At 45.8% G+C, this 24,958-nt stretch overlaps 1 protein-coding gene across 3 annotated transcripts in view; it reads left to right on the forward strand.

The window, feature by feature from the left end:
• The window catches only part of ccdc197 (coiled-coil domain containing 197), a 144,673-nt gene that overhangs the window by 42,432 nt on the left and 77,283 nt on the right, over nucleotides 1-24,958 (forward strand). The window lies entirely within an intron of this gene.

Here is a 24,958-nt window from a genome sequence, read left to right on the forward strand (position 1 = left end):
TTTTTATTATGTATTGCAATGACCTGCTGAGGCAAAACAACAAATTTGACAATGTATGCCAGTGAAATCAAATCTGATTCTGAACTGTCCCTTGGTTTACCACAGGGCTGCATTCCTGGAAAAAGATAATTGAACAATATTTTGGAAATTGAAAAACCCAAGCATTTCTTACATTGCTGCATGCACAGTGGACACTGTTAGTTATAATGAAAATAGTTCCATAAATTGAAGACAAATAACCCACCAAAGAGTCAATGGCATTACAACATAACAAAATTTCATAAGTACAGGACCTGAGGAAGGGTCTCAGTCCAAAACGTTGACTGTTTGTTCCTCTCCATAGACGCTGCCTGACCTGCTGAGTTCCTCCAGCATTTTGTATGTGTTGTTCTGGATTTCCAAATCTGCAGACTTTCTCATGTGTTTATGCTTTGAAAACTCTTGAATATAATCAATGAATTGCAACCCATCTGAGTTCCTTACACTAAGGCAATCCCCATTAATATTGGAAAAGTTAGTATCACCAACTACTAATACCATATTGTCTTTATGCAATTAGCCTTTTTATCTGTTCTTCTAACACTTATCTATTATAAATCCAGGACCTGAAGAAGGGTCTTGGCCCAAAATGTCAACTGCTTATTCATTCCTATTGACGCTGCCTCACGCTGAGTTCCTCTAGCATTTTGTATGTGTTATTCTAGATTTCCGGCATCTGCGGAATCCCTTGTGTTTGTATACCTTCCGACTTTATTGCTTTGTTGATGAGCTCTTTTTCTTCTTCTTAAGCCCATCACCCTACTGGGTCAGAGGTTTCTGACTGCAGCTTGACAAAGACCTCTGTCCTTGGCCAGTCTTTCAAGTAGTCCCCAGGTGTAGCCCATCTTCGAAGATCCTTGCTCTCCCAGGGATGAGGCCATTGGAGGTTCACTTGGCACCTCTGTATCTCTGGGTTATTACAGGATGGGCTCGCTAGCCCCACACCCGACCCTCCTCCTTTTGCAGCCAGACCTGGGACTGTCCATGGCCAAGTTTTCAGTAATGGGTTGGGTTTCCACAATGATTTTACTCCGTCTTCTGGTTGCAGTATTGGACGACAAGCAGGTGATCTTATGTAGAGTCTCACAAACCAAAAGTACATCACGTTCTATACCCTTAAGATCAATGGTTCAGGAGGTGATTCAATACAGTTTCAATAGTTACAATTACATCACTTACCTCAATAATTTGCGTTGGATTTCATGTCTACAGTGGGAGACACCTCTGAATGTTCAAATACCTTGTCTGCGACAAACTAATTGAGAACTTCCCTGACCGTGCATAATGTTCACTATGTTACAATGGTTGAAGTTCCTGAAAACCAGAGATGATGCAGAGTAATTCAAACAACACATTGTATTATCACTTGGTTGATGCATTTACAATCTGTCTGTGGGCCAGGCTGTTACTGCAATTTACAGCTTGCCATTTATAATAAGAACTGAAGACTAGCTGTGGTTTGAATTAATTCACAGAACTCCAGAATACTCCCAAACAAAAAGCTGAACCACAACAATAAAAGTAGTTTTGTTTTCTTTTGCTGGCCAGTGATGAAATTACAGGCATCATCTTTCACTTCACTATTTGGCAAAGGTCCACGACTGATTGCTAAGCATTTTACAACTAAAAATAAACATGGACAACAGAAGGATATTCAGTGCTGAGAAATCCTATTTCTGTGATGTAATGAATCATATGCTCACGGTTAAGTAAGGTCAATGTGTTTTGATATGTTGATATCAAAACACGCTGTACAATCCATGACTTCAGTGGTTGCCACTGGAGGTTGGAGAACTTGTTTTGCTTGAATGTGGAATTTCTGGCTGTTAATACAGTTGTTTTCATTCCCAAAATATTGATGTCTTAAAGCACTTTGCTTCAATAAATTAGTCCCTTAATGCATCCAATTTTTGTTTTGAATGCAGTATGACCACAAGAGACCACAATGCTTTCTTTTTGTACTCGTTCATTCATTATGTGCCACGTCGTATGAGGGGTGATCATGGTCTTTGACCATGAATGCTCCTGGCTAATTTTTCTACAGAAGTGATTTGTCATGTCTTCCCCTGGGCAGTATCTTTACAAGACAAGTGACTCAAGCCATTTTATCAATACTGTTCAGAGATTGTCTGCTGGCATCAGTGGTCACATAACCAGGACTTGTGATATGCACCAGCTGCTCATACGGCCATCCACCACCTGCTCCCACGGCTTCTCTTGACCCTGATCGGGGGGGGGGGGGGGCTGCTACAACTTGCCCAAGGTGACCTGCAGGCTTGTGGAGGGAAGGAATGCCTTACGCCTCCTTTGGTAGAGACATATCTCTGTCCAACCCAGATGTATTTTTGTATCTACATATGTATGTACATATACCTAAAATGTTGCATGTGCGTCTTCCAGCTCCTGCTGGTAGCAATGAGAAGAAGGCACGTCCTGGGTGATGGGAGTTCTTCATGAGGCATCACATTTTCAAAATGTCCTTGATGGCAGCAATGAGCACACAGCTTCACAGCTACCATATAATTCAGGACACTTTAATGACCAGTTTTCTGAATTGCATGTCATAATTCAATTCTTTATTTTCAACACTGGCCCCCATTTTGGGTCTTTTACAAGTCTTTCTCATTATGCTAACACATGACATTCTGCACACTGTTTCCAAGGCAAGAGAGACTTCCTTTTGGCTCATAAGCACCACATTCATGATTAGACTGATCAAACTAGCAAGCTGTTTCCTCAGTTTTATTTTACCATCTATGATAAAGGATATCTCAGCTTCTAAAGGATATTGGTTGTATATAAAGTGGGAGTAGTGCAGGGGTTTGGTTTGCGCTTTATTCGCAACCTGTCAGTCACCTTATGTACAGACACTCCTGTGCCTAGCGTCAATTTATGGACATACAATCAACCAATGTATAGAAGCTATTTTAAGCATAGTGGCAAGTATTCGGTCCATGATGACAGACGAGAAGATCTTGTTTATCTCAACCACTGGTTTTATTGCAACAAGCTGAATGACAGACGGAGTGCTATCACTGGTTGAAAATCGACTCAGTCACATTCAGACAGGGGAAGTGATGATCACACACCCTGGTGACAGTCAGGGTGACCCACAGACACACATATGAACAACTGTATAACTCAAGCTAAAATGTAACAACAGATTAACTTGAACGTTCCACCATAATCCCCTGAACAAGAACAATAAATACTGCTGTCAGCCAGGAATGCCGGGTCTAGCTATCAACCTTGAAACCCCCCCCCCGCCGAGTGCCACACTGCTCCCCCGAGGGGTCAACTGCTGAACCGGGCGACACCAGAGCCCACTACAAGGTCCGAGATTCCTGGCGGTGATAGATGCTGCTACTAGGGTCGCTGGTGGGGGTTGGTGCCTGGAGTCCCATCCCAGGGGAGGCTCTGTTTGATGAGGTAAGAGGCAGGTCACCTGGCATGTCACTTCCTTCCTTCTGTCAGCTTCACTGAGCCAAGGGCTGACACTGAGCCAGCCGATCCTGGCACAGCTGCACCCTGTATACCACATCAGAGGTGTGGTTGAGCACCCCTCCCGGCCCCTTTCAGTGGCTCACGACTTGGGGAATAGTCTCTTCTTCTGGGAGGGATAGTAAACCCATACTTGCCCCCCACCCCAGGAAAATCCTGTCCTTGGCTGCGGGCACCGTAGGACCGTTTTGGCAGCCGCTGGCTATGCTTTGGTTCTGCCGAGCTGCATCGTGACCAGCACGCAGGCGCCCCCTGAGGTGCTGCAGTTTCACCAACCCCGCCTCACCAGGAATGGGGTCAAACAGCAGACCCACCGGCGTGCCAGCTCCGCCCGAACACGAGCACAGCCAGCGTACACCTGGCACTCTCCTGAACAGCTGCCCACAGAACCAGTCGATGAAGGTGGCAAGCTGCGCAGCCAGGGTGTGGTTAAAACGTTCTACCGGCCTCACGTTGCGGATGAAGGGGGTGGTCATTCCCCGCCATACACGCACCTCTGGTCACTGTGGAGCTCCTCGGGGCCACTGAAATGGCAGAAGAACTCCACACGCGTCTCTCAGCAGTGGTGGTGCTCTGGTCTGGGACCGCGTATGCCTCTGGCCAGGAGAACATCGCGGCTCCTGGTGTCAGTACAGGGGAAGGGGCCCAGGATGTCCATCTCTGCATACTCCACTGGGACCCCCACCAACTTCAAGTTCAAGTTCAAGTCGCTTTTGTTGTCATTTTGACCATAAACTGCTGGTACAGTACACAGTAAAAACGAAACAACATTCCTCCAGGACCCTGGTGCTACATAAAACAACACAAAACTACACTAGACTATGTGAGACAGCACAAGGCTACACTAGACTACGTAAAACAACACAAAAACTGCACTAGACTACAGACCTGCACAGGGCTGCATAAAGTGCACAAAACAGTGCAGGGCAGTGCAGTAATTAATAAACAAGACAATAGGCACAGTAGAGGACAAATTACAAAATAATAATAAATGATGCAGATGTCAGACTAGACTCTGAGTATTGAGGAATCTGATAGCTTGGAGGAAGAAACTGTTACACAGTCTGGTCATGAGAGCCCGAATGCTTTGGTACCTTTTGCCAGATGGTAGGAGGGAGAAGAGTTTGTGTGAGGCGTGCGTGGGGTCCTTCACAATACTGTTAGTTTTGCGGATGCAGCGTGTGGTGTAAATGTCTGTGATGGCGGGAAGAGAGACCCCGATGATCTTCTCAGCTGACCTCACTATCCGCTGCAGGGCCTTGTGATCTGAGATGGTGCAATTTCCGAACCAGGCAGTGATGCAGCTGTTCAGGATGCTCTCAATACAACCCCTGTAGAATGTGATGAGGATGGGGGGTGGGAGATGGACTTTCCTCAGCCTTCGCAGGAAGTAGAGACGCTGCTGGGCTTTCTTGGCTATGGAGCTGGTGTTGAGGGACCAGGTGAGATTCTCTGTCAGGTGAACACCAAGAAATTGGTGCTCTTAACGATCTGTACCGAGGAGCCAGGTACTGATGCATTGGCGCCATAGACTGGGACATACAAGCATTTCCACGTGCTGCCTGAACCCAGGTCAATAGGAGCATTCACCCAGCTTGCCCAATGTCTTTGCAACCCCAAAATGGCCAGCCCCCACCAACCCGTGCACTGACGGCAGCACCATGGCGTAGAGCCTCTTGGGAGCCACGTCCGTCACTGTCGGAAATCTGCCACCGCTGGAACAGCAACAGGTTGCGCACCTCCAGCGTTCCCACTGAAAGTATAGGGCTTTGGTCTCCGGATCCGGAGATGAGACCTCCCTGCACCCTGGCCACTGTCCCACGCTCAGCCATCTCCTCACCTGGACCAGCACGGGATCACCGCTCACTGCCCAGCTGCTGGTCAATGGTGGAAATGCCTACCTCGCCGCTGGCATCGCCCGCCCCTGGTTCCGTGTCCTGCACTGCGGCAGGTCACTGTGAGACCGGTGGAGGTTGTTACTGACCCGCTGGGTCCGTTCCCTGCCAGAGAGCCAAGGCTTCAGTGCCAAGATAGAGTGTTGCCCCCGACACATCCACACGGCGCCCCCCCCCCCCCCAGTGGGACAGCAGCTCCAGGTCCAGGCCAGTGATGCTGAACTGCCAGAAGCTGGCTGGCCACACGTCGTGCTCCACTGCGATGCGCAGCCTCCTCTTCCCTTTCATCGCTGCACCGTCGTTGTCCACCCAGGCAGGGATGGTGGTCCGTATTCAGGAGGACACGTGATGGACTGTGGTGATTGTTGACCTTGTGTCCACCAATGCACGGCATCTGATGCTCTCCACCACGCAGTCCGCGTGTAAGCCTTGCTCTTCACCCTCACGGCCCGCTGAAGAGGCAACAGCAAGCGGATCATGCTGGAGGTCTCAGCATTGCTCCCCGCTCGGCATTTCCGAATGGCTGTGCTGGGCTGTATCGTGGTGCTGCTTCGGGGCAGTTCCGGGCCACGTGGACTGCCTCACCACACCAGTAACAGACATCGCTCCGTGGCATGTAGTGGAGTCGGTCGGACCTGTCTCACGGGCGCCTCTTCCTCAGTTTCCTCCTCTGCCTCAGTGACACAAGCCCAGGCTTGCTGTGAGCAGGGTGACACTGGAACACTTTGCGGGGGGGGGGGGGGGGGGAGCTAAAATTGCTTCTGCCCTTTCTGTCTCGGCCAGCGATGATGGTGATGTCAGCACCACTGCGAGGGCCCTGTGGTTACGCTGCCCGTCCAGCGTGAGGTGGAGGAGGACCCGCAGGTCATCCCTCTCCAGCGGCAGGGTCTCAGTGGGACTCACCCTGCGCTGTGCCACGTGGCAAGGTTGACGCTGCAGGTAATGCTCCAGGCAGCCGGCACTACTGTATCTGGGGAGCTTCAGGCTGAGCATTGTTGCATGAATTACCGAGGCCAATCGGTCTTCCTCTTGCTCTGGTGGCATCAATGGTGCCTGCCATGTCACACATCCTCTCATGGCTGTGGCACAGGGACCATGAGGGAGGTAGGTGATGCACTTCCCAATGTCCCTTGGGTTGGGTGCCTGGGTACACCTGCCCATCAGGGTTCCCTGGCGAGGCACGATGCTCGATTCTCAGGCTCTCCATTGAGGTTGGCGTCTCATCTTCGGGATCCTGGCCTGGGGATGCTGGGGAGGCATACTGCTCGTCTCCTTGACTTATTCCCGAGGTCGTAAGGCATTTCATCCAACACCATAGCTCTTCAGTCTGGCCGTCAATTCCAAATCCCACTCCTGGCCCCAATGTGGCGAGCATTTGGTCCGTAATGACAGAAAAGAGAAGCTCGTTTATCTCAACAGCTGGTTTTATTGCAAAAAGCCCAAAAACAGACAACGCCTTTGCTCAGTGAAAACCCACTCAGTCACGCACAGACAGGGGAGGTGGTTCTTATACACTCCAGTTACAGTCAGGGTGACCCACTAGCGCACATACCCACAACCACAACATACCCCACTTCCTCCAGACTGTGAGCATTTATTTTTATTGTGATTTTTATTATTGTGTTCTCTATCTTAACTGTGCTTTTTTTGTGTGGCATTGAACCTGAAGTAACAATTATTTCATACACTTGTATACTGGAAATGGCATGAAACAATGTTGAATCTTGAAAACCACCATGGTGCTGGAAAGTATACATTTGCTTCTTAGTAAATGGAATAAAATTCAGAACCCTCTTGTTTTAGCAGTGATGTACTTTGTTTTTATGTAGGACAATGAAGAAACTGTAGTGGTTGGAATAATGTGGTGACTAGACTGGCATGAGATGAATCTGAGGGTCGGTGCTATTTATAGCAATGAAAGGATCGAGTGCTGGTGTTGAGTTTCAGATGACCTCTGGCCACCCTTACTTTATAAAATAACATACTGCTTCTCCTCTTTATGACCCATTTATTCGTAAGACCGTAAGACCATTTGACATAGGAGCAGAATTAGACCATTCAGCCCATCGAGTCTGCTCCCCATTCTATCAAGGCTGATTTATTATCATAAGACCGTAAGTTGTAGGGTAGATTTATTTATTTATTTAGAAATACAGTGAAGAACAGGTCCTTCAGCCCCAATGAGCTGTGGTGCCCAGTAACCCACCTCTTTAACCTTAGCCTAATCACAGGATAATTTACAATCGTGGTACATCTTTGATCTGTGGGAGGTAACTGCAGCTCCTGGAGAAACCCACACATTCTGCAGGGAAGACATGCAGACTCCACACAGAGGATGCGAGGATTGAACTCCAAGCTCTGATGCCCTGAGCTGTAATGGCATCGCAGCTATTCCAGGAGGAATTCCAGACTCAGGAGGAAAGCAATCAGCTTAACCAGAGACACCACACACCCCGGCCACTCCCTGTTTGACCCGCTGCCGTCCAGCAGAAGGTTCAGGACACTAAAAGCCAGAACAAATAGACCGAGGAACAGCTTCTACCCCAGAGCTGTGGCCTCCATCACACCACTCCCACAGAACAGTGACTGAAACTGTGAGCACACACAAGGACTCAAATACTTGCACTAACAGCACTTTGTGCATTACTGTGATATTCTGGTGCTGCTGCCACTTATTTTCTGCTACTTATCTATTTAATACTGTTTTTTTTTAATTACTGTCTTGTTTTTAGGCTTTGTTTGATTGCCTGAGAGGAAGCTAAACAGAGTTTCATTGTACCTATGTACAATGACAATAAAGATCATTCAATTCAATTCAATTCAACTGCTACACAACCTGGTAATCAGGCCATTTTCCTGTTGCTATAAGTGTATAAATCCTTTTCCAGAAGTATTTACCCATTATGAAGTGAAACGATTACATCAAATGCAAAGCAAGATCAGGAGTACTGGAAGAATTGAAATTGGAATTGGTTTATTGACATGTACTGAGATACAGTGAAAAGCTCGCCTTGCGTACTATTCATACAGATCAGTTCATTACACAGTGCGCTGAGGCAGTACAAGGTAAAACAGTAACAATGCAGAATGAAGTGTAACAGGGAAAGGGCAGTGCAGGCTGACAATAAGGTGCAAGGTCATCACGAGGCAGGTTGTAAAGTCAAGGGTCTATCTTATTATACCAGGGCTGAGAGTTGGGTTGGTCGATCAGTCACTCTTGGAGGTCAAACGTTTGTCGGACCTGTAAGTAAATTTAGAAGAACAGAGCACATAGAAGAGTACAGCACAGGAACAGGCCCTGCAGCCCACAACCAGTTAAATTAGTAATCAAATGACTAACCAAACTCATCTCTTCTGCCTACACAATGTCCATATCCCTCCATTTTTCTCACAGTCATGTGCCGATCTAAAATTCTCTTAATGTATCTACCTCTACCACCACCCCAGGCAGCACATTACTCTCTGTGTAAAAACAAACAAACAGACAAACTTGCCCCTCACATCTGCTTTGAAATTACCCCCTCTCACTTTAAAAGCATGTCCTCTGGTATTAGACATTTCAACCCCAGGAAAAAGATACTGTCTGTCTACGGCTCTCATGATCTTGTAAACCTCTATCAGATCTCCCCACAGCCTTCGACACTCCAGAGAAAAGAACCCGTGTGTGTCCAACCTCACATGATAGCATAGAAACATAGAAAATAGGTGCAGGAGTAGGCCATTTGGCTCTTCGAGCCTGCACCGCCATTCAGTATGATCATGGCTGATCATCCAACTCAGAACCCTGTACCTGCTTTCTCTCCATACCCCCTGATCCCTGTAGCCACAAGGGCCATATCTAATTTCCTCTTAAATATAGCCAATGAACCGGCCTCAACTGTTTCCTGTGGCAGAGAATTCCACAGATTCACCACTCTCTGTGTGAAGAAGTTTTTCCTCATCTCGTTCCTAAAAGGCTTCCCCTTTATCCTTAAACTGTGACCCCTCGTTCTGGACTTCCTCAACATCGGAAACAATCTTCCTGCATCTAGCCTGTCCAATCCCTTTAGAATTTTATATGTTTCAATAAGATCCCCCCTCAATCTTCTAAGTTCCAGTGAGTATAAGCCTAGTCGATCCAGTTTTTCTTCATATGAAAGTCCTGCCATCCCAGGAATCAATCTGGTGAATCTTCTCTGTACTCCCTCTATGGCAAGAATGTTTTTTCTCAGATTAGGGAACCAAAACTGCACACAATATTCTAGGTGCGGTCTCACCAAGGCCTTGTACAACTGCAGTAGAACCTCCCTGCTCCTGTACTCAAATCCTTTTGCTATGAATGCCAACATACCATTTGCCTTTTTCACCGCCTGCTGTACCTGCATGCCCACCTTCAATGACTGGTGTACAATGACACTCAGGTCTTGCTGCATCTCCCCTTTTCCTAATCGGCCACCATTCAGATAATAATCTGTTTTCCTGTTCTTGCAACCAAAGTGGATAACCTCACATTTATCCACATTAAATTGCATCTGCCATGAATTTGCCCACTCACCTAACCTATCCAAGTCACACTGCATCCTCTTAGCATCCTCCTCACAGCTAACACCGCCGCCCAGCTTTATGTCATCCGCAAACTTGGAGATGCTGCATTTAATTCCCTCATCTAAATCATTAATATATATATTGTAAACAACTGGGGTCCCAGCACTGAGCCTTGCGGTACCCCACTAGTCACTGCCTGCCATTCTGAAAAGGTCCCGTTTACTCCCACTCTTTGCTTCCTGTCTGCCAACCAATTCTCTATCCACATCAATACCATACCCCCAATACCGTGTGCTTTAAGTTTGCACACTAATCTCCTGTGTGGGACCTTGTCAAAAGCCTTTTGAAAATCTAAATATACCACATCCACTGGCTCTCCCCTATCCACTCTACTAGTTACATCTTCAAAAAATTCTATAAGATTCGTCAGACATGATTTTCCTTTCACAAATCCATGCTGACTTTGTCCGATGATTTCACCTCTTTCCAAATGTGCTGTTATCACATCTTTGATAACTGACTCTAGCATTTTCCCCACCACCAATGTCAGACTAACCGGTCTATAATTCCCTGGTTTCTCTCTCCCTTTTTTAAAATGTGGGGTTACATTAGCCACCCTCCAATCCTCAGGAACTAATCCAGAATCTAAGGAGTTTTGAAAAATTATCACTAATGCATCCACTATTTCTTGGGCTACTTCCTTAAGCACTGTGGGATGCAGACCATCTGGCCCTGGGGATTTATCTGCCTTTAATCCCTTCAATTTACCTAACACCACTTCCCTACTAACATGTATTTCCCTCAGTTCCTCCATCTCACTAGACCCTCAGTCCCTTACTATTTCCAGAAGATTATTTATGTCTTCCTTAGTGAAGACAGAACTAAAGTAGTTATTCAATTGGTCTGCCATGTCTTTGTTCCCTATGATCAATTCACCTGTTTCTGACTGTAAAGGACCTATATTTGTCTTGACCAATCTTTTTCTTTTCACGTATCTATAAAAGCTTTTACAGTCAGTTTTTATGTTCCCTGCCAGCTTTCTCTCATAATCATTTTTCCCTTTCCTAATTAAGCCCTTTGTCTTCCTCTGCTGGTCTCTGAATTTCTCCCAGTCCTCAGGTGTGCTTTTTTTTTTTGCTAATTTATATGTTTCTTCTTTGGACTTGATACTATCCCTAATTTCCCTTGTCAGCCACGGGTGCACTACCTTCCCTGGTTTATTCTTTTGCCAAACTGGGATGAACAATTGTTGTAGTTCATCCATGCAATCTTTAAATGCTTGCCATTGCATATCCACCGTCGACCCTTTAAGTATTATTTGCCAGTCTTAGCTAATTCACGTCTCATACCTTCAAAGTTACCCTTCTTTGTTTCTGAATTAACTAGCACATTCCCTCTAATCTAAGCACATCCTGGTAAACTTCCCCTGCACCCTTTCCACAGCCTCGACATCCTTCCGATAATGGGGCAATCAGAAGTAGATGCAGCCTAACTAGTGTTGATTAACCTACTAGTAATTTTTAGAAAGATAGAATTTTGATATAAGGGAGCAGCTTGACTATAATAGAGACATTGAGTTGATCTGTAGGAGCAGCTTGCAGTGAATCCGCACACACTGGAGCCATCCAGTTCATCATAAGGTGAACCTGGACAAGCATTTAAATTGCCAGTGTATGGTTGGCTCTGATCATGTGCTGGACAATCATGGCATGGTTTTCTTTGATAATCCATGGCAGAGTTTTCTTTGCAATCCAGCTCTATTTTTTTGTTAACACAAAGTACACTGCAGATGCTGGGGTCAAAGCAACACTTACAAGAAGCTGGAGGAACTCAGCAGGTTGGGCAGTATCCGTGGAAACGTTGACTGCTCGTTTCCATGGATGCTGCCCGACCTGCCGAGTTCCTCCAGCTTGTTGTACATATCTATTTTTTGTTTTTGCTTACTCAAGAGATGCAGTCTTGTTCCTCTGAAAGTTTTCCAAAGTTTCACAACCACTTGGTGAAAATATCAAAAGTTCAAATTTATTATCAAAGTATGTATACCATATAAAACTGAGAGATTCGTCTTCTTGCAGGCAGCTAAAGAACACAATAGAACCCGTGAAAACCCCCACACTACAAAAACACAAACATTGAATGTGCAAAAGAGGTCAAATTATACAAATAATTAAAAAGTAAACAAATAATACATGAAACATGAGTTACTGTACAGGGTCCCAGAAAGGGGGTCTGCATCTGCAGAGTCAGCTCAGCACTGAGGTGAGTGAAGCCGGTCGGAGCAGTAACTGCTCCCGAACCTGGTGGTGTGGGACCCACGACTCCAGCATCTTCCACCTGATGGTAGCGAAAAGAGGGAGAGGCAGACTGGACAGGCTCAGGAGAGGGATCTTAGCTGGCAGAGAGAAGAAAACCAGTTCATTTTCCATTTGCTTTAATCCACTTCATGACTATTAATCAGCGTGGAATAATAGAGCTGAGAATAGGTTCATTTTCCACTCTCGGCGTCACGATCTCAGGTCGCCGGCAGAGTATTCTGAAGACTTTGAGTTTGTTGCTGCTGTTTCTTTTTGTATTCTCTGTGTTGTATTAATTGTAATTATCTGTATTGATGCACTTTGGGTTTTTCATATAAGACATAGTAGCAGAATTAGGCCATTTGGCCTGTCAAGTCTGTTCCACCATTCAATTATGACTGGTTTTTTTCTCTTCCTCAACCCCATTTCCTGACCTTCTCCCTGTAACCTTTGATGCCACGTCCAATCAAGAATCTATCAATCTATGTCCAATGAAGAACCTATACAAGGACATTGCCTGGATTGGAGAGTGTACCTTGTGAGAATAGGCTGAGTGAACTCGGCCTTTTCTCCTTGGAGCGACGGAGGATGAGAGGTGACCTGATAGAGGTGTATAGGATGATGATGAGGATTGATTACGAGATAGCCAGAGGCTTTTTCCCAGGGCTGAAATGGCTAGCACAAGGAGTTTTAAGTTGCTTGGAAGTAGGTGCCTAGGGGATATCAGGGGTAAGTTTTTCCACACAGAGAGTGGTGGGTACATGGAATGTACTGCCAGCAGTGGTGGTGGAAGCAGATACAATTGGGTCTTTTAGGAGCCTCTTAGATAGATACATGGAGCTTAGGAAAATAGAGGGCTATGCCCTAGGGAAATTCTAGGCAGTTTCTAGAGTAGGTTACATGGTCGACACAACATTGTGGGCCGAAGGGCCTGTGATGTGCTGTAAATTTCTATGTTCTATAATTTCTGCCTTGAATACACACAATGAAATGGCCTTCACAGCTGCACATGGCAGAAAATTCCACAACTTCACCACCCTCTGGCTAGAGAAATTTCTCCTCATCGCTGTTTTGAATGGATACACCTCTATCCTGAGGCTGTGTTCTCTTGTCCTAGACTCCTCCATCGTGGGAAACATCATTTCAACATCCAGTCTGTCTAGGCCTTTCAACATTCAAAAGGTTTCAATGAGATCTTCCCTCATCCTTCTGAATTCTAGAGAGTACAGACGCAGAGCCATCAAGTGTTTCTCATATGATAACCCTTCCATTCCTGGAACCATCCTTGTGAACCTCCTCCGGACCCTTTTCAATGTCAGCACATCTCTTCTAAGATGAGAAGCCCAAAACTGTTCATAGTACTCGAGATGAGGTCTCACCAGTGCCTTATAAAGCCTCAGCATCACATCCCTGCTCTTGTATTCCGGACCTTTTGAAATGAATCTAACATTGCACTTGCCTTTTTCACCACTGATTCAACCTGCAAGTTAACCAGTTTAGGGTATCCTGCACAAGGCCACCCAAGTCCCTTTACATCTCAGATTTTTGGATTTTCTCCCCATTTTGAAAATAGCCTGCACATTTATTTCTACTACCAAAGTGCATGACCATGCATTTTCCAACATTGTATTTCATTTGCCACTCTCTTGCCCATTCTCCTAATCCATCTGAGTCCTTCTGCACTTTTATGCGCTCTTTGTAGTTTTTTTAAAAAATCTTCCCAATCCTCTATTTTCCCACTAATTTTTGCTTTGTTGTATGTCCTCTTTTTTGTTTTTACAATAGCTTTGACTTCCTTTGTCAACCACAGTTGTACAATTTTGCCATTTGAGTATTTCTCCATTTTTGGAACACATGTCCTGCACCTTCTTCATTTTTCCCAGAAATGCATGACATTGCATCTCTGCTGACATCCTTGCCAGCAGCTCCTTCCAATTTACTTTGGCCAACTCCTCTCTCATACCACTGTAATTTCCCTTACTCCACTGAAATACTGCTACATCAGACTTTGCTTTCTCCCTATCAAATTTCAACCAAACTCAATCATATTGTGATCACTGGTTCCTCAGTGTTCTTTTACTTTAAGCTCCCTAATCACCTCTGGTTCATTACATAACACTCATTCCAGTTTAGCTGATCTCCTAGTAGGCTAAACAACAAACTGGTCTAAAAAGTCATAGGCATTCAACAAACTCACTTTCTTGAGATCCATTACCAACCTGATTTTCCCAATCCATGCATGTTAGAATCTCCCAAGAGTATCATAACATTGCCCTTTTGACACACCTTTTCTATTTTCTGTTGTCCACCTCCCAGCCACTGTTGAGAGGCCTGTATGTAACTGCCATAATGATATATGCTATTATTATGTCTTCTCAAATTTATATTGAAGTTGCAATTGTCCTTGAGCCCTTCCAATTAACTCTGAGACTTTGCAGGTGTCCAACTGAGTAACCTTGGACTTTTGTCCCCTATTAGAATGGTTTCTTGTTAGTTTGTAATTAGTCTGCAGTTTTATCAGCTGTGTACAGATTGTTTCATGCAGAGTGCATTTAAAAGGGCAGTGCTAACCGCACATTTGCTCAATCATCTTGATTTTTGCTGATACAGTTCTGACCAAGTTATCAAAGGCCTTCAAAGTTCAACTGTCTTGTTTTTTCAATAAAATTCCAAGTTCTGTTTAACTCCTCTGAGTCCCTGTGTGAGCCTGCATTTGAGTCCGGGATACAACGTGACTGTACGAACGAGCCATCTCTGGATTCAGCAGAATTCAACTTGCCATTAGCTCTGCTGCGGTGCTCCAAGGTGTAGCAGTCGGTCAACACAAGATGCTGCAAGAGCTGACTGCGTCCGTCAGGACCTTCACAATGCCAAGTAGTCCGGAACATCCTTCACTGGGCCAGATGGTGTCAAACATTTACCAAGCCTGGGCACTTTGATGGGAACCCTGAGTCTTGCCGTGGCTTCTAACACAGTGCTCTCTGGTCTTCGAGCTGCCACCTTTCAAGTTTCCCAATCAATGGAACAAGACGGCAGATATGATCTCCCTCCTAATGGATAAGGCTGTGGCATGGGCTCTGCCACCGTGGGAGAGAGATGGCAGATTAGTGAGTTCCATGTGAAGGGCCTTTTTGGGCGCCGCAGACGGCTGGAAGATTTCTCCATATACAACAATGGTTGCAGAGTATAGCCAAGTCCTCCATCAAGTTCCTGACCCCGGCACCTGAGAGCAGGTGCAGCAGAGAAGCCCTCGTTGCCATGTTCTACAGAGACTGAATGAACGATCAAGAACGAGCCGGTTCAGAACCTTGATGAACTGATTGACTTAGCTATCTGACTTGATAATCGGATGTCGGACGGCCAGAGGGAGCATGTGGTGATTTCCTAGATTTGGTTCCTTCACCCACAGTCCCTACTCATCCAAGTACTTTACCCACAACCAAGCAGGCCACGCAGATGGGCAGGACCGATCTCACCAAACTGTCCCACCTCTGCCGAGCTGGACAGGAGGATGCGAGAGAAATAGCACTTTTATTGTGGAGGACAAGGGCATTTTGACCTACTTGTCCAGAGAGGTGGGGCAACTCCAAAGACCGTCCAGTAGACAGAGGTCTGTGATGGTCCTGAAGATGCCTTCTAATCCTATGACATGGGGCCTTTGTTGGCCTGGGGTGAGAAGGAACTGGCCCATAGAACATTACAGCACAGAAACAGGCCTTTTGGCCCTTCTTGGCTGTGCCGTACCATTCTTCTGCCTAGTCCCACTGAACTGCACCTGGACCATATCCCTCCATACCCCTCTCATCCATGTACCTGTCCAAGTTTTTCTTAAATGTTAAAAGTGAGCCCACATTTACCACTTTATCTGGCAGTTCATTCCACACTCCCACCACTCTCTGTGTGAAGAGTCCCCCCCCCAATGTTCCCTTTAATCTTTTCCCCCTTCACCCTTAACCTATGTCCTCTGGTTTTTTTCTCCCCTAGCCTCAGTGGAAAAAGCCTGCTTGCATTGTTACATACCCCGTAACTGGGTCACTTACCAGCAAAGATAGAGAGGTCCGTTGAAGTCTGATGGTACTATTTTTAACAGTATTTATTGATAAAAATACACAAAAATAATATCAATGCAAACATACAGATAATATACGTCGTCAATACTAAATCTAAAAGCGCAGGTATAATAATAATCAATAAGAAATAGCTCTACCGTTGTCTAGGGGATAATGTATTGTCCGATGGAAATATAAAAGTCACTTTAGTTCATTCAGGCTGCAGCCTTTGGTTGGAGAGAGAGACGATGTTTTTAGAACTTGCCCGTTTTCCTTTTTATGATGCCGATCCTTTGCAATGTCGTCGGTGGTGATCTCTTCTTCAGCTAAGCCGTCTTTCGTGGTAAGGCCTCAATCCCGGGCAACGGGAAAGGACACACGTGGGCCCTTTATAGTGACCGGCTGTCGCTATTAAACGCTGTCACGGGATTTCCAGCGTTTCTCCTGGTGCGTCTAAAGGGGCTGTTCCCCAGACCCTCTTTTATCCTGACTCACAGGGTCTCAGATGTCAATCAGGTTGGGATGATGCAATCCCTCCACCAACCCCCTCTGATCATTCCCTGAGGGCTTCCATGAAGTACAGTGCTCAATACACAATTCCGTCTCCAAGAGACAATGGCCGTTTTCCGTGGCTTTGTATCACTGAGGGGCCAGGACATTCCAAACCCCTTGTGGATTCTGCGTGTCTTTCTCTCATTTCCTGGGTCTCCTGACCTGAATTAATAGCGATCTTGCGATTCTCAAAAAGGAGGGGGCTACGTTGTACCCTTCGGCCCCTCAGAGTTGGGGCACAGGTGTAACAACATTCACTCTATCTGTACCCATCATAATTTTATACACCTCTATCAAATCTCCCCTCATTCTTCTATGCTCCAGGGAATAAATTCCTAATCTATTCAACCTTTCTCTGTAACTCAGTTTCTCAAGTCCTGGCAACATCATTGTAAACCTTCTCTGCACTCTTTCAACATTATTAATATCCTTCCTGTAATTCGGTGACCAAAACTGCACACAATACTCCAAATTCGGCCTCACCAATGCCTTATATAACCTCACCATAACATTCCAACTCTTATACTCAGTACTTTGATTTATAAAGGCCAATGTAGTAAAAGCTCTCTTTACTACCCTGTCTACCTGTCACACAATTTTTAGGGAATTTTGTATCTGTATTCCTAGATCCCTTTGTTCTACTGCACTCCTCAGTGTCCTACCATTTACCTTGAATGTTCTACCTTGGTTTTTCCTTCCAAAGTGCAATACCTCACACTTGTCTGTGTTCAACTCCATCTGCTATTTTTCAGCCCATTTTTCCAGCTGGTCCAAATCCCTCTGCAAACTTTGGAAAAACTTCCTCACTGTCCACTGCACCTTTGTATCATCAACAAATTTGCTGATCCAACTTTTTTAGATTCACCGTCTCTCAAGATGGCGCAAGAGCACAATGCTCCCTGGTTGACATCTACCAGATGTCCACAGAACTGCTTATTTCACTTCTTTTATGTCTGCTTTTCATCTTAAATGTGTTTCTGGAGCTGTTAAAGTCTGTGATTTACAACTAGGAGATTGTCTGAGTAATCCAATGCTTGGCTCTCTCTGAGAAGATTCCGGGAAGCGAGCTTGAATGCTCCCGAGACAAGGAATCTTAGAGACTGGGTTCAAGCCAATGCTTGCAATCCATTTCATTGATTACAGCGTCCATTAATCACCGATTAAACTAACGAGGAAAGTTGAAACATCGAGGCAAATGTAGAAGCCGAGCCAGGGTTCAGCAGTGACTGCTGGCCATTTGATTGCTGATCAAATGCCATCTGCGGCTGGAGGAGTGTGTGTGACAGCCTATGACTGTGTGGCGGGGATGGTGGGGGTAGGCCTCTGCGGGTGAGTGGTGTCTTTCTCTTTCCATGACATTAGAGGAGGTTCCCGAGATCCTGGGTTTATGGATTTGATTGCTGCATTGAGAACCTGACCTTTTCATGTCCTATGGTTTTCACATTCCTTATTCTCACCCATTCGTTCTCATTCTGTTTTTTGTGTGAGGGGAGGGCTTTAGGGTCAATATAATGATCAGTTTTGTTAGTTATATTGTTCAGGCGAAGGGGTTTTTGGGGTCGATGTTTTGTTAAATTGTTCAGGGTGTGTGGGGTTTGGGGGTTAATGTTCTATTTTGTTATATTGTCCAGGGGAGAGGATTTTGGGGGTTAATGTTCTGTTTTGTTATATTGTTCAGGGGAGGGGAGTTTGGGGGTTAATGTTCTGTTTTGTTATATTGTTCAGGGGAGGGGAGTTTGGGGGTTAATGTTCTGTTTTGTTATATTGTTCAGGGGAGGGGAGTTTGGGGGTTAATATTCTGTTATATTATTCAGGGGGAGGGGAGTTTGGGGGTTAATATTCTGTTATATTATTCAGGGGGAGGGGAGTTTGGGGTAGATGTTTTGTTATATTGTTCAGGGGAGGGGAGTTTCGGGGTCGATGTTTTGTTATATTGTTCAGGGGAGGGGTGTTTGGGGGTAGATGTTTTGTTATATTGTTCAGGGGAGGGGAGTTTCGGGGTCGATGTTTTGTTATATTGTTCGGGAGGGGAGTTTGGGGGTCGATGTTTTGTTATATTGTTCAGGGGAGGGGTGTTTGGGGGTAGATGTTTTGTTATATTGTTCAGGGGAGGGGAGTTTCGGGGTCGATGTTTTGTTATATTGTTCGGGAGGGGAGTTTGGGGGTCGATGTTTTGTTATATTGTTCGGGAGGGGAGTTTGGGGGTTGATGTTTTGTTATATTGTTCAGGAGAGGGGAGTTTGGGGGTAGATGTTTTGTTATATTGTTCGGGAGGGGAGTTTGGGGGTCGATGTTTTGTTATATTGTTCAGGGGAGGGGAGTTTGGGGGTCGATGTTTTGTTATATTGTTCAGGGGAGGGGAGTTTGGGGGTCGATGTTTTGTTATATTGTTCGGGGAGGGGAGTTTGGGGTAGATGTTTTGTTATATTGTTCGGGAGGGGAGTTTGGGGTCGATGTTTTGTTATATTGTTCGGGAGGGGAGTTTGGGGGTCGATGTTTTGTTATATTGTTCGGGAGGGGAGTTTGGGGGTCGATGTTTTGTTATATTGTTCAGGGGAGGGGAGTTTGGGGTAGATGTTTTGTTATATTGTTCGGGAGGGGAGTTTGGGGGTCGATGTTTTGTTATATTGTTCGGGAGGGGAGTTTGGGGGTCGATGTTTTGTTATATTGTACAGGGGAGGGGAGTTTGGGGGTCGATGTTTTGTTATATTGTTCGGGAGGGGAGTTTGGGGGTCGATGTTTTGTTATATTGTTCGTGGGGGGAGTTTGGGGGTCGATGTTTTGTTATATTGTTCGGGGGAGGGGAGTTTGGGGGTCGATGTTTTGTTATATTGTTCGTGGAGGGGAGTTTGGGGGTCGATGTTTTGTTATATTGTTCGGGAGGGGAGTTTGGGGGTCGATGTTTTGTTATATTGTTCGGGGGGGGAGTTTGGGGGTCGATGTTTTGTTATATTGTTCGGGGGAGGGGAGTTTGGGGGTCGATGTTTTGTTATATTGTTCAGGGGAGGGGAGTTTGGGGGTCGATGTTTTGTTATATTGTTCGGGAGGGGAGTTTGGGGGTCGATGTTTTGTTATATTGTACAGGGGAGGGGAGTTTGGGGGTCGATGTTTTGTTATATTGTTCGGGAGGGGAGTTTGGGGGTCGATGTTTTGTTATATTGTACAGGGGAGGGGAGTTTGGGGGTCGATGTTTTGTTATATTGTTCGGGAGGGGAGTTTGGGGGTCGATGTTTTGTTATATTGTTCGGGAGGGGAGTTTGGGGGTCGATGTTTTGTTATATTGTACAGGGGAGGGGAGTTTGGGGGTCGATGTTTTGTTATATTGTTCGGGAGGGGAGTTTGGGGGTCGATGTTTTGTTATATTGTACAGGGGAGGGGAGTTTGGGGGTCGATGTTTTGTTATATTGTTCGGGAGGGGAGTTTGGGGGTCGATGTTTTGTTATATTGTTCGGGAGGGGAGTTTGGGGGTCGATGTTTTGTTATATTGTTCAGGGGAGGGGAGTTTGGGGTAGATGTTTTGTTATATTGTTCGGGAGGGGAGTTTGGGGGTCGATGTTTTGTTATATTGTTCGGGAGGGGAGTTTGGGGGTTGATGTTTTGTTATATTGTTCAGGGGAGGGGAGTTTGGGGGTCGATGTTTTGTTATATTGTTCAGGGGAGGGGAGTTTGGGGGTCGATGTTTTGTTATATTGTTTGGGGAGGGGAGTTTGGGGGTCGATGTTTTGTTATATTGTTCGGGAGGGGAGTTTGGGGGTTAATGTTTTGTTATATTGTTCGGGAGGGGAGTTTGGGGTCGATGTTTTGTTATATTGTTCGGGGGAGGGGAGTTTGGGGTAGATGTTTTGTTATATTGTTCAGGGGAGGGGAGTTTGGGGGTTAATGTTTTGTTATATTGTTCGGGAGGGGAGTTTGGGGGTTAATGTTCTGTTTTGTTATATTGTTCAGGGGAGGTGAGTTTGGGGGTCGATGTTTTGTTATATTGTTCGGGGGCGGGGAGTTTGGGGTAGATGTTTTGTTATATTGTTCGGGGGAGGGGAGTTTGGGGTCGATGTTTTGTTATATTGTTCAGGGGAGGGGAGTTTGGGGTCGATGTTTTGTTATATTGTTCGGGGGAGGGGAGTTTGGGGTCGATGTTTTGTTATATTGTTCAGGGGAGGGGAGTTTGGGGGTCGATGTTTTGTTATATTGTTCGGGGAGGGGAGTTTGGGGTCGATGTTTTGTTATATTGTTCGGGAGGGGAGTTTGGGGGTAGATGTTTTGTTATATTGTTCAGGGGAGGGGAGTTTGGGGATCGATGTTTTGTTATATTGTTCGGGAGGGGAGTTTTGGGGTAGATGTTTTGTTATATTGTTCAGGGGAGGGGAGTTTGGGGATCGATGTTTTGTTATATTGTTCGGGAGGGGAGTTTTGGGGTAGATGTTTTGTTATATTGTTCGGGGGAGGGGAGTTTGGGGTCGATGTTTTGTTATATTGTTCGGGGGAGGGGAGTTTGGGGTCGATGTTTTGTTATATTGTTCAGGGGAGGGGAGTTTGGGGTCGATGTTTTGTTATATTGTTCGGGGAGGGGAGTTTGGGGTAGATGTTTTGTTATATTGTTCAGGGGAGGGGAGTTTGGGGTAGATGTTTTGTTATATTGTTCAGGGGAGGGGAGTTTGGGGGTTAATGTTTTGTTATATTGTTCGGGGAGGGGAGTTTGGGGGTCGATGTTTTGTTATATTGTTCGGGAGGGGAGTTTGGGGGTCGATGTTTTGTTATATTGTTCGGGGAGGGGAGTTTGGGGGTCGATGTTTTGTTATATTGTTCAGGGGAGGGGAGTTTGGGGGTTAATGTTTTGTTATATTGTTCAGGGGAGGGGAGTTTGGGGGTCGATGTTTTGTTATATTGTACAGGGGAGGGGAGTTTGGGGTAGATGTTTTGTTATATTGTACAGGGGAGGGGAGTTTGGGGTAGATGTTTTGTTATATTGTTCGGGAGGGGAGTTTGGGGGCCGATGTTCAGTTTTGTTATATTGTTCAGGGGAGGGGAGTTTGGGGGTCGATGTTTTGTTATATTGTTCGGGAGGGGAGTTTGGGGGTCGATGTTTTGTTATATTGTTCGGGAGGGGAGTTTGGGGTAGATGTTTTGTTATATTGTTCAGGGGAGGGGAGTTTGGGGTAGATGTTTTGTTATATTGTTCGTGGAGGGGAGTTTGGGGTAGATGTTTTGTTATATTGTTCAGGGGAGGGTGTTTGGGGTAGATGTTTTGTTATATTGTTCGGGAGGGGAGTTTGGGGGTCGATGTTTTGTTATATTGTTCGGGAGGGGAGTTTGGGGGTCGATGTTTTGTTATATTGTTCAGGGGAGGGGAGTTTGGGGGTCGATGTTTTGTTATATTGTTCGGGAGGGGAGTTTGGGGGTCGATGTTTTGTTATATTGTTCAGGGGAGGGGAGTTTGGGGGTCGATGTTTTGTTATATTGTTCAGGGGAGGGGAGTTTGGGGGTCGATGTTTTGTTATATTGTTCGGGGAGGGGAGTTTGGGGGTAGATGTTTTGTTATATTGTTCGGGAGGGGAGTTTGGGGGTCGATGTTTTGTTATATTGTTCGGGAGGGGAGTTTGGGGGTCGATGTTTTGTTATATTGTACAGGGGAGGGGAGTTTGGGGGTCGATGTTTTGTTATATTGTACAGGGGAGGGGAGTTTGGGGTAGATGTTTTGTTATATTGTACAGGGGAGGGGAGTTTGGGGTAGATGTTTTGTTATATTGTACAGGGGAGGGGAGTTTTGGGGTAGATGTTTTGTTATATTGTTCAGGGAGGGGAGTTTGGGGGTCGATGTTTTGTTATATTGTTCGGGGAGGGGAGTTTGGGGGTCGATGTTTTGTTATATTGTTCGGGGAGGGGAGTTTGGGGGTCGATGTTTTGTTATATTGTTCGGGAGGGGAGTTTGAGGGTCGATGTTTTGTTATATTGTTCGGGAGGGGAGTTTGGGGGTCGATGTTTTGTTATATTGTTCGGGAGGCGAGTTTGGGGGTTCATGTTTTGTTATATTGTTCGGGAGGGGAGTTTGGGGGTCGATGTTTTGTTATATTGTTCGGGAGGGGAGTTTGGGGTAGATGTTTTGTTATATTGTTCGGGGAGGGGAGTTTTGGGGTCGATGTTTTGTTATATTGTTCAGGGAGGGGAGTTTGGGGGTCGATGTTTTGTTATATTGTTCAGGGGAGGGGAGTTTGGGGGTAGATGTTTTGTTATATTGTTCGGGAGGGGAGTTTGGGGGTCGATGTTTTGTTATATTGTTCGGGAGGGGAGTTTGGGGGTCGATGTTTTGTTATATTGTTCGGGAGGGGAGTTTGGGGGTCGATGTTTTGTTATATTGTTCAGGGGAGGGGAGTTTGGGGGTCGATGTTTTGTTATATTGTTCGGGAGGGGAGTTTGGGGGTCGATGTTTTGTTATATTGTTCGGGGAGGGGAGTTTGGGGTAGATGTTTTGTTATATTGTTCGGGAGGGGAGTTTGGGGGTCGATGTTTTGTTATATTGTTCGGGGAGGGGAGTTTGGGGTAGATGTTTTGTTATATTGTTCGGGAGGGGAGTTTGGGGTAGATGTTTTGTTATATTGTTCGGGAGGGGAGTTTGGGGGTCGATGTTTTGTTATATTGTTCGGGGAGGGGAGTTTGGGGGTCGATGTTTTGTTATATTGTTCGGGAGGGGAGTTTGGGGGCCGATGTTCAGTTTTGTTATATTGTTCGGGGAGGGGAGTTTGGGGTCGATGTTTTGTTATATTGTTCGGGAGGGGAGTTTGGGGTAGATGTTTTGTTATATTGTTCAGGGGAGGGGAGTTTCGGGGTCGATGTTTTGTTATATTGTTCGGGAGGGGAGTTTGGGGTAGATGTTTTGTTATATTGTTCAGGGGAGGGGAGTTTCGGGGTCGATGTTTTGTTATATTGTTCGGGAGGGGAGTTTGGGGGTCGATGTTTTGTTATATTGTTCGGGAGGGGAGTTTGGGGGTCGATGTTTTGTTATATTGTTCAGGGGAGGGGAGTTTGGGGTAGATGTTTTGTTATATTGTTCGGGGAGGGGAGTTTTGGGGTCGATGTTTTGTTATATTGTTCAGGGGAGGGGAGTTTGGGGTCGATGTTTTGTTATATTGTTCGGGGGAGGGGAGTTTGGGGGTTAATGTTCTGTTTTGTTATATTGTTCAGGGGAGGGGAGTTTGGGGGTTAATATTCTGTTATATTATTCAGGGGAGGGGAGTTTGGGGGCCGATGTTCAGTTTTGTTATATTGTACAGGGGAGGGGAGTTTGGGGTCGATGTTTTGTTATATTGTTTGGGGAGGGGAGTTTGGGGGCCGATGTTCAGTTTTGTTATATTGTTCAGGGGAGGGGAGTTTGGGGGTCGATGTTCAGTTTTGTTATATTGTTCAGGGGAGGGGAGTTTGGGGGTCGATGTTTTGTTATATTGTTCGGGAGGGGAGTTTGGGGGTCGATGTTTTGTTATATTGTACAGGGGAGGGGAGTTTGGGGTCGATGTTTTGTTATATTGTTCGGGGGAGGGGAGTTTGGGGGTCGATGTTTTGTTATATTGTTCGGGGAGGGGAGTTTGGGGGTCGATGTTTTGTTATATTGTTCGGGAGGGGAGTTTGGGGTCGATGTTTTGTTATATTGTTCGGGGAGGGGAGTTTGGGGGTCGATGTTCAGTTTTGTTATATTGTTCAGGGGAGGGGAGTTTGGGGGTCGATGTTTTGTTATATTGTTCGGGAGGGGAGTTTGGGGGTCGATGTTTTGTTATATTGTTCGGGGGAGGGGAGTTTGGGGGTCGATGTTTTGTTATATTGTTCGGGGAGGGGAGTTTGGGGGTCGATGTTTTGTTATATTGTTCGGGAGGGGAGTTTGGGGTCGATGTTTTGTTATATTGTTCGGGAGAGGGGAGTTTGGGGGTCGATGTTTTGTTATATTGTTCGGGGAGGGGAGTTTGGGGGTCGATGTTTTGTTATATTGTTCAGGGGGAGGTGAGTTTGGGGGTCGATGTTTTGTTATATTGTTCGGGAGAGGGGAGTTTGGGGGTCGATGTTTTGTTATATTGTTCGGGGAGGGGAGTTTGGGGGTCGATGTTTTGTTATATTGTTCGGG

Source organism: Hemitrygon akajei, chromosome 3 (assembly GCF_048418815.1).
Source record: "Hemitrygon akajei chromosome 3, sHemAka1.3, whole genome shotgun sequence".
Taxonomy (NCBI): domain Eukaryota; kingdom Metazoa; phylum Chordata; class Chondrichthyes; order Myliobatiformes; family Dasyatidae; genus Hemitrygon; species Hemitrygon akajei.